The sequence below is a fragment of the Lathamus discolor genome, chromosome W, assembly GCF_037157495.1.
Source record: "Lathamus discolor isolate bLatDis1 chromosome W, bLatDis1.hap1, whole genome shotgun sequence".
Classification (NCBI taxonomy): domain Eukaryota; kingdom Metazoa; phylum Chordata; class Aves; order Psittaciformes; family Psittacidae; genus Lathamus; species Lathamus discolor.
In genome coordinates, this window is record NC_088908.1 from 35,076,030 (window position 1) to 35,090,189 (window position 14,160).

General features: G+C 42.4%; 1 pseudogene; it reads left to right on the forward strand.

The window, feature by feature from the left end:
- Positions 1-4,345: 4,345 nt before the first annotated feature.
- On the forward strand, positions 4,346-13,932 carry LOC136004224 (b(0,+)-type amino acid transporter 1-like; annotated as a pseudogene).
- The last annotated feature ends 228 nt before the right edge of the window (positions 13,933-14,160 follow it).

A 14,160-nucleotide genomic window follows, 5' to 3' on the forward strand; every position in this document is an offset into this window, starting at 1 on the left:
ACAGTCGTTTTGTCGAATTCGAAGCTTCACAGGTCCAGGAGGTGTTGCTTCCCATCATGGCTTAGGGGCTTTCTTTATTCTGGCGTGATGAATCCACGATGCTTGCTCTTTAATCTTAACTGCCATATGAGAAGTCAGCAGCACTTGGAATGGACCTTCCCACTTAGGTTCTAGAGGTCATTCTGAAAGAGATCTAACATACACATAGTCTCCAGGTTCAATGTTATGTATAGGTCCATCAAGACCTCGAGCTCTGGTTCCCAAGACTAATTTTTCTATATTTCTAAGCTGTTTCTGCATATATATTACATAATTGTTGAGTGATTGTTCTCCACTCTGTATTGAAGTCTCTTCTTAAACAATATATCGTAGACCATATAAAATTTTAAAGGGACTTAAACCTGTTGTTGTGGTTTAAACTCAGCCACATAGCTTGTTCAATCACTCCCCCACTTCTTTCCCACCCTCTAATCCTGGAGGGACGGAGAGGAGAATCGAAAAGAAAGCAAATCCCATGGGTTGAAATAAGAACAGTTCAGTAACTAACGTATAACACAAATCACTACTGCTACCACCAATAATAATAATGATAAAGGAAATAACAAGAAGAAAGAATACAAGACCTCAACATCAGCCAACCGATAACCAATCCAACCCCACCCAACCAAACACCGACCGATCTCGTCCAACCATGCAGTCCTAGCCCTTCCGGGTAACTCTCAGGTACATCCTGGGCATGACGAGCTGTGGTATGGAATACCTCTTTGGTCAATTTGGGTCAGGTGTCCTGTCTCTGCTTCCTCCCAGCTTCCCCTCCTCCATGGCAGAGCATGACACTCAGAAAGTCCTTGCTCAGACTAAAACATTTGAGCGGTAACTAAAAACATAGAATCATAGAATCATAGGATAGTTAGGGTTGGAAAGGACCTCAAGATCATCAAGTTCCAACCCCCCTGCTATGGACAGGGACACCTCACACTAAACCATCCCACACAAGGCTTCATCCAACCTGGTCTTGAACACTGCCAGAGAAGAAGCACTCACAACCTCCCTGGGCAACCCATTCCAGTGCCTCACCACCCTAACAGGAAAGAATTTCCTCCTTATATCCAATCTAAACTTCTCCTGTTTCAGTTTTAACCCATTACCCCTTGTCCTGTCACTACTGTCCCTGATGAAGAGTCCCTCCCCAGCATCCCTATAGGCCCCCTTCAGGTACTGGAAGGCTGCTATGAGGTCTCCACACAGCCTTCTCTTCTCCAGGCTGAACAGCCCCAACTTCCTCAGCCTATCTTCATACGGGAGGTGCTCCAGTCCCCTGATCATCCTCGTGGTCCTCCTCTGGACTTGTTCCAACAGTTCCATGTCCTTTTTATGTTGAGGACACCAGAACTGGACACAATACTCCAGGTGAGGTCTCACAAGAGCAGAGTAGAGGGGCAGGATCACCTCCTTCGACCTGCTGGTCACGCTCCTTTTGATGCAGCCCAGGATATGGTTGGCTTTCTGGGCTGCGAGCGCATACTGCCGGCCCATGTTCATTTTCTCATCGACCAGCACCCCCAAGTCCTTCTCTGCAGGGCCACTCTGAATCTCTTCTTTGCCCAGTCTGTAGCTGTGCCTGGGATTGCTCCGACCCACGTGTAGGACCTTGCACTTGTCATGGTTGAACTTCATAAGGTTGGCATCAGCCCACCTCACAAGCGTGTCAAGGTCCCTCTGGATGGCATCCCTTCCCTCCGGCATATCAACCGGACAACACAGCTTGGTGTCATCGGCAAACTTGCTGAGGGCACACTCAATCCCACTGTCCATGTCAGCGACGAAGATGTTAAACAAGACCGGTCCCAACACCGATCCCTGAGGGACACCACTCGTTACCGGTCTCCAGCCGGACATAGAGCCATTGACCAGAACTCTTTGTGTGTGGCCGTCCAGCCAGTTCTTTATCCACCAAGTGGTCCGTCCATCAAATTGATATCTCTCCAATTTAGAGAGAAGGATGTCGGGTGGGACAGTGTCAAACGCTTTGCACAAGTCCAGGTAGATGACATCAACTGCTTTACCCTTATCCATCAATTATGTAGCCCCATCATAGAAGGCCACCAAATTGGTCAGGCAGGATTTCCCCTTAGTGAAGCCATGCTGGCTGTCACCAAGCACCTTGTTGTTTTTCATGTGCCTTAGCATGCCATCCAGGAGAATGTGCTCCAAGATTTTACCAGGCACAGAGGTGAGACTGACTGGTCTGTAATTCCCCAGGTCATCCATTTTCCCCTTCTTGAAAATGGGGGTTATATTTCCCTTTTTCCAGTCATCGAGAACTTCACCTGACTGCCATGATTTTTCAAAAATGATAGACAACGGCTTAGCAACTTCATTCGCCAGCTCCTTCAGGACCCATGGATCGATTTTATCAGGTCCCATGGACTTGTGTATGTTCAGGTTTTTAAGATGTTCTCAAACCTGATCTTCTCCTGCAGTGGGCCTAGGGTCATCATTCTCACAGTCCCTGTGTCTGCTTTCCGAGACTTGGGTGGTGCGGTCAAAGCCTTTGCCAGTGAAGAATGAGGCAAAGAAGTCATTCAGAACCTCAGCCTTCTCCAAATCCAGGGTAGGGATCCCATTTATACTGACAAGAGCCATACAAATTTACAGGTTTTAAGGATACAAGCCTCAAATATGTCAGAAGTTAAATGTGTAACCTCTAACAAAACTCTTAATCAAGGAAACGTGTCAGTAGGAAATTATCCATATTGCAGCTGGGCAACGTAACTTCACCTTTGAAAACCTTTAACTGGTTATTAGAATGTTCCTGAAAGGAAAGGGTGGTATTGGTTATGTGGAGAAAATGCCTATAAGGCTTTGCCTCCTAACTGGAAAGGGGCATGCACACTAGGAGTAGTGGTTCCCAACTTTACAGTAATTGACATTCATCCCTCTGGAACCTGGGTTCAGAGTTTTATTAAAAGAATCAAATGAGGATATAATCCCATAGCAGAAAGAAGCACTGCTTTCCATAGCTTTGTTAGATGGCTTATTCCATCTCTAGGTGTTAGTGAATGTCCTGGGTTTAGCAGTAGTAGTCACTTTTTTTCCTTAGTAGCTGGTGCAGCACTGCACTTTCAGTCTGGGAACAGAGCTGATAACACCAATTGTTCTTAATTGTTGCTAAGTAATGTTTATTCTGGCTAAGGACTTTGTGAGTCTCATGCTCTGCCAGGAACGAGGGGAGGCTGGGAGGAAGCAGAGACAGGACACCTGACCCAAGCTAGCTAAAGAGGTATTCCATGCCACAGCATGTCATGCCCAGGCAGGTAACTTGGAGTTACCCGGAAGGGTATGGGCTCTCTTCAGTGGGGGGGATCGAACTCATTCAACGAGTGGTATTGTATTCTCTTCTCTTGTTATTTTTTCTTATCATTATTATCATTGGTAGTACCAGTAGTGATTTGTGTTATACCTAAGTTACCGGGCTGTTCTTATCTCAACCCGTGGGAGTTACATTCTCTCAATTCTCCTCCCCATCCCTCCGGGAGCAGGGGGGGGGGAGAAGGAAAGAAAAAGAGAGAAGGGGGCGGGAGGAGTGAGTGAACGAGCTGTGTGGCTTGGTTTAAACCACGACAGTGAATTAGAAAAAGCGATTGTAAATATCTCAGCTGCAATTGAGGAAATGGAAAATCGAACTGCTGATGCTATTCTAGCATTACAAGAAGAAATAACCAAAAAAATTAACATCATGGGTACCCAATCTCTCCTGGTTGAGACAGTTGGGTTTTACTGTATTGATAATAATAGGAATGGTTTTGATTACGTGTGTAACGGTCCAATGCTCCTTTTGGTGTTGCAAACAATCCATGGTGAACTATGATGAACGGAAGAGAAACAAAATTAAGCATCAAGTAGAAACAGGGTAATACTTCAGGAAACTTTAAATAAGAATGAAATAACTCAGTTGCAAAAGACTTTGCAATAGGACAAGAAAAGGGAGGATTGAAGAATGGGGTTGATTGAAGAATAGGGGGGATTGAAGAATGGGGTTGATTGATTAAAGAATAGGATTGTAAATAAGTAACTTCAAGGATGTTAGGCTTTGTTAGCAACTATAGAGCAAAAGAAATTACTAAGATAAGCTTTGCCAGAACCACCTGGTGGTTGCCGATATGACAGCGATCCTAAAACGAAGTGATGGAGAAATAACCACCAGGGGTCACAAAGCCCACTACCACATTTTAGTGTGCATGCAGGAGGGATTCTCTAGAAGTATGATGTAATGGATGTAATGTAATGAATATGTATGTTTAAGGACAATATAATCACAGCCTGGTTGATGTTTGGATGAGACATGCTAGGAGGAGCTATCCCCCGTGTCTCCCGGCACCACAATAAGGAATACCTGCTTGTCAACTTAAATTTTGTTGGCGAGTTCCTGGAGATTTCTCCGAATAAATGCTAACTGGCAGTGAGCTAGGTACTTCTGCCATTTTCCTTCTTTTGAGTCTAATTCTATTATCTGAAAATTTAGCACCAAGCACCTCAAAATGAACCTCAAAAAGGTAACTAAAAAGGGAATTTCATGGGCATTCTGTCAGGTAAACGGCAGTGAAAGATGCCAGCTAGAAGTATCACTGTACTCCAAAGATGAGCTTAGTTGACATTTTACTTCAAAGTTGTGCAGCATGTCTATTTTTCCAAGTTTCCCAAAGGTAGGTCAGCCAGTGCAGCTGTCACTTAGATGCTTCTTACAGTGTTGGTTTCTTAAGCAAAAACCTAATATGAAATCAGAATGTTTGTACTTTTTTTGCTGAAGTCTTAAACACCAATAGTAGTCAATTCTGGTCTGTAACTTAATAGTTTCGGTGTATTTTTTTCCAATTGCTCACAAGTAATTAAAATTTTATTTTGCATATACAGTAAAATGTACCAAAACACGAACAGAGTGATGACGCATTGTATGTATCTATTTTCTTAACTTTTCTACCTATTAGAAGTGATAATCTGTTTCAGAAAGTGTGTGAACTAAGCCAATAACCAGCACTTTCCTTGTTATTCGGGTGCACTTTGCTTTGCTGAGCTTGGTACAATGATCACAAAATCTGGGGGAGAATATTCTTACCTTATGGAGGCCTTTGGCCCAATTCCAGCATTTTTGTTTTCTTGGACAAGCTTACTGGTCACCAAACCCAGATCATTTGCAATCATTTCTCTCAGCTTTGCAGAATATGCATTAGCTCCTTTTTATCCAGGCTGTGGATAAAAATGATGACCCCAAGTCATCATCAAGTGTCTTGCAGCAGCTGCCTTTGGTAAGATTTTAAGAGACAAGATCCATCAGTGCCTGACTCAGAAAACTATTTTTCCTCAGAATTTTAAAAGTTATCCAAGCATAGCATGTTAGAAACCCCTGTATCAGTAATACAGACAAACAGTAGTAGGGAAATATAGTAAATAAGGTGGGGAGGGGAAAGGGGGAAGGGGGAAGGGGGAAGGATTTAAGAAGCAAGTTTTCTTTCAATTCTGACAAATTTAATACAGAAATTCATGAATATGTATTTCAGTGATAATTACAACAGTGAATTCACTGAGCGTGAAGCTGGGAAGCTATCTCCAGAATGTTCTCACGGCTGCTAAAATGATCATTGTCACAGTCATTATTGTAAGAGGAATTGTTCTCCTTGCACAAGGTAATTAAATACATTACTTGCAAAAACTATTTTAGCTTCTGTTATGATGTTAATTTCCCACTGACAGAGGTGGTGCAACAATAAACCTCCCTTTATTTAGAGTTTTAGTTCCAGATCTCTTGGGAACTATGGTGTTTTCTTTTAGAGAATGGGCTGGGTGAGAAATGCAGCACTACAGATCTATTAATAAAAATTGGCATTAATTAATTTCAACTGTCAAAATGTTTCTTCATCTGGTGGGGATTAAAGGAATTAATTTCAATACTGACCAGTAATCTATGTCTTATTTGCAGGAAAACCCAAAAACTTTAAGGATTCTTACAAGGACAGTACAATTTCTTTTGGATCTATTGGTTTGGAATTTTATAACGGACTTTGTGTCTTTACTGGCCTTAATAGTTACAGTTTAACAGCTTGTAACTGGTTTACCCTCCCCCTGTACAACTCAGATGTGATCTGAAAAAGTTAACATCTGACTTGTTATTAAGAATCTCTTAATGAATTCTGGAAAAAGAACAAAAAAACCCCAAGTTCCTGTTTATAAAGGAAAGAAACTATACTAGATCCTGAAAGGAGCTGCTGCTTTGCTGCTGAAGGTACTTAAAATACTGTGGTAATGAGAATATAATATAAATAATAAAATAATAAGAAATATAAAGTTTAATGCCTCTATGTTAGGCCAAATAGACTTCCCAGAGCCCCTACAGCTTGCCCATCAAATTACTTTTCTTGTGAAAAATGGTATCTGATTAGTACAGGAGGACATAAAAAAAGGTCAGAAATCATAGGGTTCAACATACAATATTTTTTTTCTTACTTTCATGTTTACAGAGAGTTTGTGGGTCAGGGTTAAAGGGAAAACAGCTGTGGGAGACATTACTGTGGGAATCTGTTACAGGCCGCCTGATCAAGGAGAACCTGTGGATGAAGCACTCTACAGACAGATAGGAAAAGCCTCACGCTCGCAGGCCCTTGTTCTCATGGGGGATTTCAACCACCCTGACATCTGTTGGAACGATGGCACTGCACGGCACAAGCAATCCAGGAGGTTCCTCGATTGTGTGGAAGACAACTTCCTTCTGCAAGTAATAGAGGAGCCGACAAGGAGAGGTGCCATGCTTGACCTTGTGCTCACCAACAGGGAAGGGCTTGTTGAGAATGTGGTACTCCAGGGCAGCCTTGGATGCAGTGATCACGAGATGGTCGAATTTGAGATACCCAGGAGAGTGAGAAGAGCGTGTAGCAAGCTCACTGCCCTGGACTTCAAAAGAGCAGACTTTGGCCTCTTCAGGAGCCTGCTTAGTAAGGTTCCATGGGATATAGCCCTGGAGGGCAGGGGGGCCCAAGACTGTTGGTTGATATTCAAGGATCACCTGCTGCAAGCTCAGGAGTGCTGCATCCCAACTAGAAGGAAGTGCGGCAGAAGGGCCAGGAGACCTCCTTGGATGGATAAGGAGCTGCTGAGGAAAATTCAAAGGAAAAAAGAGGCTTATATAAAATGGAAGCAAGGACAGGTGGCCTGGGTAGGGTACAGGGATGTTGTCCGGGAAGCTAGGGACCAGGTTAGGAAGGCTAAGGCCCAGTTAGAATTAAACATAGCCAGGGAAGTTAAGGATAATAGGAAGGGATTCTACAGGCATGTAGCAAACAAAAAACAGACTAGGGACAAAATAGGCCCCCTGAGGAAGCTTTTGGGAGAACTGGCTACACAGGATTTGGAGAAGGCTGAGGTTCTGAATGACTTCTTTGCCTCGGTCTTCACTGGCAAAGGCTCTGACTGCACCACCCAAGTCTTAGAAGGTAGACGCAGGGACTGGGAGAATGAAGACCTTGGGCCTCATCACTGTAGGAGAGGATCTGGTTCGTGACCATCTTCAAAACCTGAACGTGCACAAGTCCGTGGGACCTGATGGAATCCATCCGCGGGTCCTGAAGGAGCTGGCGAATGAAGTTGCTAAGCCACTGGCCATCATATTTGAAAAATCATGGCAGTCAGGTGAAGTTCCCGACGACTGGAAAAAGGGAAATATAACCCCCATTTTCAAGAAGGGGAAAATGGAAGACCCGGGGAATTACAGACCAGTCAGTCTCACCTCTGTGCCTGGTAAAATCTTGGAGCACATTCTCCTGGATGGCATGCTAAGGCACATGAAAAACAACAAGGTGCTTGGTGACAGCCAGCATGGCTTCACTAAGGGGAAATCCTGCCTGACCAATTTGGTGGCCTTCTATGATGGGGCTACATAATTGATGGATAAGGGTAAAGCAGTTGATGTCATCTACCTGGACTTGTGCAAAGCGTTTGACACTGTCCCACCCGACATCCTTCTCTCTAAATTGGAGAGATATCAATTTGATGGAAGGACCACTCGGTGGATAAAGAACTGGCTGGACGGCCACACACAAAGAGTTCTGGTCAATGGCTTGATGTCTGGCTGGAGACCGGTAACGAGTGGTGTCCCTCAGGGATCGGTGTTGGGACCGGTCTTGTTTAACATCTTCGTCGCTGACATGGACAGTGGGATTGAGTGTGCCCTCAGCAAGTTTGCCGATGACACCAAGCTGTGTGGTCCAGTTGATACACTGGAGGGAAGGGATGCCATCCAGAGGGACCTTGACACGCTTGTGAGGTGGGCTGATGCCAACCTTATGAAGTTCAACCACGACAAGTGCAAGGTCCTGCACCTGGGTCGGAGCAATCCCAGGCACGGCTACAGACTGGGCAAAGAAGAGATTCAGAGCGGCCCTGCAGAGAAGGACTTGGGGGTGCTGGTCGATGAGTAAATGAACATGAGCCGGCAGTGTGCGCTCGCAGCCCAGAAAGCCAACCGTATCCTGGGCTGCATCAAAAGGAGTGTGACCAACAAGTTGAAGGAGGTGATCCTGCCCCTCTACTCTGCTCTTGTGAGACCTCACCTGGAGTATTGTGTGCAGTTCTGGTGTCCTCAACATAAAGTGCTTAGTGTCCTTGGCTGTGATTAGTCATAGTATGTTGCTGTTTGCCGGTGTCCTTCAGTTCCTCATTATCTGGCGTGAGAGGTTTGCACCATGTTCTACACAGATGTCTTGTTTCAGCTCGTTGATGGGAACGTGACCTTTTGACCTTTTTCGACAAGCCAATCCTCCACATGGCATCCCTTCCCTCCAGCATATCAACCGGACCACAAAGCTTGGTGTCATCGGCAAACTTGCTGAGGGCGCGCTCAATCCCACTGTCCATGTCAGCGACGAAGATGTTAAACAAGACCGGTCCCAACACCGATCCCTGAGGGACACCACTCGTTACTGGTCTTCAGCCGGACATCGAGCCATTGACCAGAACTCTTTGTGTGCTGCCATCCAGCCAGTTCTTTATCCACCGAGTGGTCCGTCCATCAAATTGATATCTCTCCAATTTAGAGAGAAGGATGTCGGGTGGGACAGTGTCAAACGCTTTGCACAAGTCCAGGTAGATGACAACAACTGCTTTACCCTTATCCATCAATTATGTAGCCCCATCATAGAAGGCCACCAAATTGGTCAGGCAGGATTTCCCCTTAGTGAAGCCATGCTGGCTGTCACCAAGCACCTTGTTGCTTTTCATGTGCTTGTCTCCCAACTCCTCACACTTTCAGATGTGGACAAGTAAAAATCTTGCGTCAATCTGGTCTACACACTAGCAAAAATGAGTATTTTGAAATTATAATTCTGATAGGTGTAATCCTTAAAATGTTTTTCACCCCAGTTTTCTAGACAACATGACTTTCAGGACAACTGTGAGACATGAGCAAACTCACTTCAGCCCTTGCGATGGGTACGCTTGTGCTTTCATTTGAAGAGGCTCAGACATTGCAAAGCTTTAGGTTCAAAGGTAATCCTGTAAATTTGAGATAATGTCTGCCAAATTTTTTTTTGTCCTTCTGGGATTATTTTATCCAAGAACTAAGACAATCTCATTTCAAAATCTCAAGAGCTACTTCTAAAATTGTGAGGAGGAAAAGATAATGGAAGGAAAGATGGTGAATCAAGAGGCTGACATTTGGATAAGAAGCTCACATAGTTTTTTGTCCTGCAGTTTTACCTCTAAACTACCCCCCCCCCCCCCCCAAACCAACCCAAACCAAAACCAAAACCAAAAAAAAACCCTTCTAACTGCAGAGGTAAAAAACAGTAATACAACAATTAACACTGGACTTCATAATATATTAGCATTTCAACGCCTGACTGCTAATAACATTGTATGAATGCTTCTCCTTCCAGGAATCAACTCAGTTACATCACAGAAGAACTTAAAAATCCTTACAGGTAAAACCATGTAGGAAAGCAGTGCTTCTAATGACAAAAATTGAACACTACTATTTCTGTACAAGCAGGCATATATTTTGCCTTGGTTTTTAAACCAACGGTTATTCAGTTTGAGCACTTAATAGGCACAGCTTCATAACTTTGCATAAACTTGTATTTATTTTTTTTTTTGTAAGTCCTGATTTCCATGGCTCTACAATAAAGGAATGTAAATACACCTAAAGAGCATAGGGGGAAAAGTAGGAGTCCACAGTTTACTATGACAGCTCTACCAGTGATACAGCAATGCTGATGGAGTCTTACTTTTGCATCCTTTAGAAATCTACCACTATCTAGAATTATTGGAATCCCCTTGGTTACAGTTTGTTATATTTTGATAAACATTTCATATTTCACTGTAATGACTTCAACAGAACTCCTGCAGTCCCAGGCAGTTGCTGTAGTAAGCCACTTTATTTTGTAATAGAGCATCTGGAGAAGACTGTGTGCATTAAAGTCATGAGCAAAAAGTAACCTGTAATTTTTCTTTAGGATACAATCAATTTCTAAGCTGTTGGTGTCCTATTTATCCCCATCATCCACTGTCATTTCTTAATCTAAGATTTATTTCAGTTTAAAACAGTAGTTATATATCCCAAGGAAAAAAACCAAAAGGAAGCAAAAGTAATGCAGTCTGCAGCTAACATTTTGTGAACACTGCAGCTCAGAGGTTGATTGTTTTCCATAAGCAGCAGAAGATGGAAGGAAAAATAACACCTGGCTGCTGCTTTGCCTTTTTCAATGTTTCCTGTATTTCTGAAAAACAAGCACATGCAAAAACGACAGATCAAAGTTCGTCATGCTGGGGATGGCAGCAAGGAGTCAATAATTCACTTCCTCCTTTGTTGTTGTTCTGGATTTTTTGTTTGGTTTTTGTTTTGGTTTTTTGGTGGGTTTTTTTTTTGTTTGTTTTGTTTTGTTTTTCTTAACAAAGCTAAGAATTACCCTTTTTATATTACTGTAAGACATTACAGATAAAATTAATGACATATTTCTAAAATCTTAACACATGTATCTGTCCCTGAAGTTCCACTCAGTAAATTTTCTGTGGGACATGGTTCTCAACTGTTGAGATCATGCAGCAATTTTTCCTAATGTTAGCTTTTGGGGAAAACAAACAGTATGTCCCATGCATGCCAAATGCAGTGCAGCACACTGAAGTACATAACTACATAACTTTAAGTATGTTAAAAAAAAACCAAAGTTACCATGCTAAAATAAGTCTATTAAAATGCAGAACTTCGGTGCATTTTAACATCCTGTTTGCACCAAGAGGTACAGCAATGTATATATTGACTTATATATTAAAGAACTTCAGTATACCACAAAACTTACACTCTAAATATCACACACCAGCTAGCACTGAATTCATCAGATGAAATTAACAGCAAAATCAGACCTGCCACTGAGTAGCACAAAGGCAAACAGCAGGAGTGCACTGTATAACAAGGTCTGCACATCTGGAAGCAGACTTCTTGCATGGCACTGGTGTGCCCTACCACTGGACAAGAAACACTGACGTTACTCTTAATTCTTGACCTGCTACAAAAGGTTAATCACCTTCAACTAAAACCCCAAAACCTGTCAAGAAAAGTTTGATTTCAAATTTATTTACAGTACTTACATTAGTTCTAATCCATCCCACAGCAGCAGCCAATGTACAGGTAAAAACTGAAGTTTGCTGAAAGACTCTTGCCCTTCACTGGTGCACTCACAAGGCCCAGGCTGTCATGCTGTCACTGCTGGTGTCAACTCCTTCCACATAGGTTGAAACACCACATGCATGCATGGCAATCTTCCTGTTCTGCAAGCATCCCCAAATCAGGTGTCTTGAACAGAATTTGTATTTATATTTTTACATCCAGTGCTTCCTACAGATGCTGCATCTCAAACACCACAATATTCCATTCTATAGAGTGGCTCATGACTTAGTCCAGGTCTTCAACTGGCAAAACATTCTTTTATAACTACATAAAATATACAACTGATGTTTTTAATGGTGACATACCTTAGATGATACTCAATGTACTTCTAAAGAGGCTCCAACATTATTGAATATACCAAATGGAAAATTGAAATGACATAAGTGATTAATTTTAATCCCATATCCCAGACATTTGGAGATAAGAGTCCTTTATCCAGACTCTTGGATGGTTCCTCTCTTCATGGCCTTTTCTAAAACTGGATCTGCCAATAGGACCTGTTTTACTGCAGGCAGGTAAGCTCCCATCCCAAATACCTAAAAATCAGAATTTTTGAAGGATGGAAAGAATCCTATATACATATGTATCTGCACACAAAGATACAGGCATTCTTCTGATCCCTATGTAAAAATTAGTAATTAAAAAATACCTGCAAATCTAACTATTGATTTTCAAAAAGAAATTGGCTATGCAGGTTTAGAAAATTACAAAATAAGGTCCCTTATTGCTTCCATTAATGCTTCTGTTTACTGTTTAATAAATATTAAAAATTTAAAATCCATCTGAATACCATAGGGCTGTAAAGACCAGTTTTTTGACACGTTGTCAACACAGCTTTTTGATATAAAGCAAATTAAAAGGTGAAATATTTAAAGGGACATAGTAGCTACCTTTTTTTTCCAAAATAATTTTAACGTTCAAACTATTGATTCTGAAACTAGCTTGAAGTTCACTAATACTGTTTCTGAATTGGTTTCAAATTCACAGCTTTATTTCACCAGTAACACCGGTTACTTCCCTTATTCCAGCCTCTAACAACATTTTTTAGTTCCCATTGCATATCAAGGGAAATACTGATGTATTTATAGTCAGGTGTAGTCACACAATAAAACATACCTGAAAATGAGTGTACTCTTTTTTTTTTTTTTTTCCCAGGAAGAAGTTAAAAGTCTAGGTGCTACACTAACTAGATTGCCTTGTTTTTGTTTTGTCAGACTTGTTTATGTTGCAGGTCGAAGGGCACATGGTAAAGTTGCTATCTTACATTAGTGTCAAGCGTTTAACACCAGCCCCTGCTATCATATCTTATGTAAGTATATATTTTTTATGTACAGAAAAGTCATTAAGAAAAATTTCTGGGAATATGTGCTTCCACAATTTCTTACCTGTGGTCTTGACATGTATCTTTGACTAACTAGACAAGAAAATTGCTAAATATATATTAGGAAAAAATCCTGCTATATCATAGAATCATAGAATGGTTAGGGTTGGAAAGGACCTCAAGATCATCTAGTTCCAACCCCCCTGCCATGGACAGGGACACCTCTCACTAAACCATCCAACACAAGGCTTCATCCAACCTGGCCTTGAACACTGCCAGGGATGGAGCACTCACAACCTCCCTGGGCAACCCATTCCAGTGTCTCACCACCCTAACAGGAAAGAATTTCCTCCTTATATCCAATCTAAACTTCCCCTGTTTAAGCTTTAACCCATTACCCCTTGTCCTGTCACTATAGTCCCTGATGAAGAGTCCCTCCCCAGCATCCCTATAGGCCCCCTTCAGGTACTGGAAGGCTGCTATGAGGTCTCCACTCAGCCTTCTCTTCTCCAGGTTGAAAAGCCCCAACTTCCTCAGCCTGTCTTCGTACGGGAGGTGCTCCAGTCCCCTGATCATCCTCGTGGCCCTCCTCTGGACTTGTTTCCAGCAGTTCCATGTCCTTTTTATGTTGAGGACACCAGAACTGCACACAATACTCCAACTGGGTTTTTTTACAGAAAAACAGTCTAGAAGAACAGGATGCAAGGATAAGGAGTATCTGGGAATGTCAGGTGTGCAGGATGGGCTGCAGTTAAACTAACTGATAAGTAGGAGGATAGGAGGATTATTATGTCTGTGGTGCTAGTGAACTAATTAAGCTGGTATAAGCATCTACTGCATGTGCTTCAAAGACTGCCAGAAGTGATGAAGATTGTTGGAAGAAGTAAACGACCCTCAGAGACCACCACCACAATTCTGTACGCATGCGGGGAACTTTCTGGAAAATAATGTAATCCATACGTAACCTCATGAATATGTATGTACGCCCAGTGACGATATAAGGACGGCTTGTGTAGCAATGCAGGGACACATGTTAGGAGGAGCTATCCCCTGTGTCTCTTGGCGCTGCAATGAAGAATACCTGCTTGTCAACTTGAAAACTTTGTTGGCAAGTTTGTTCCTGGAGTTT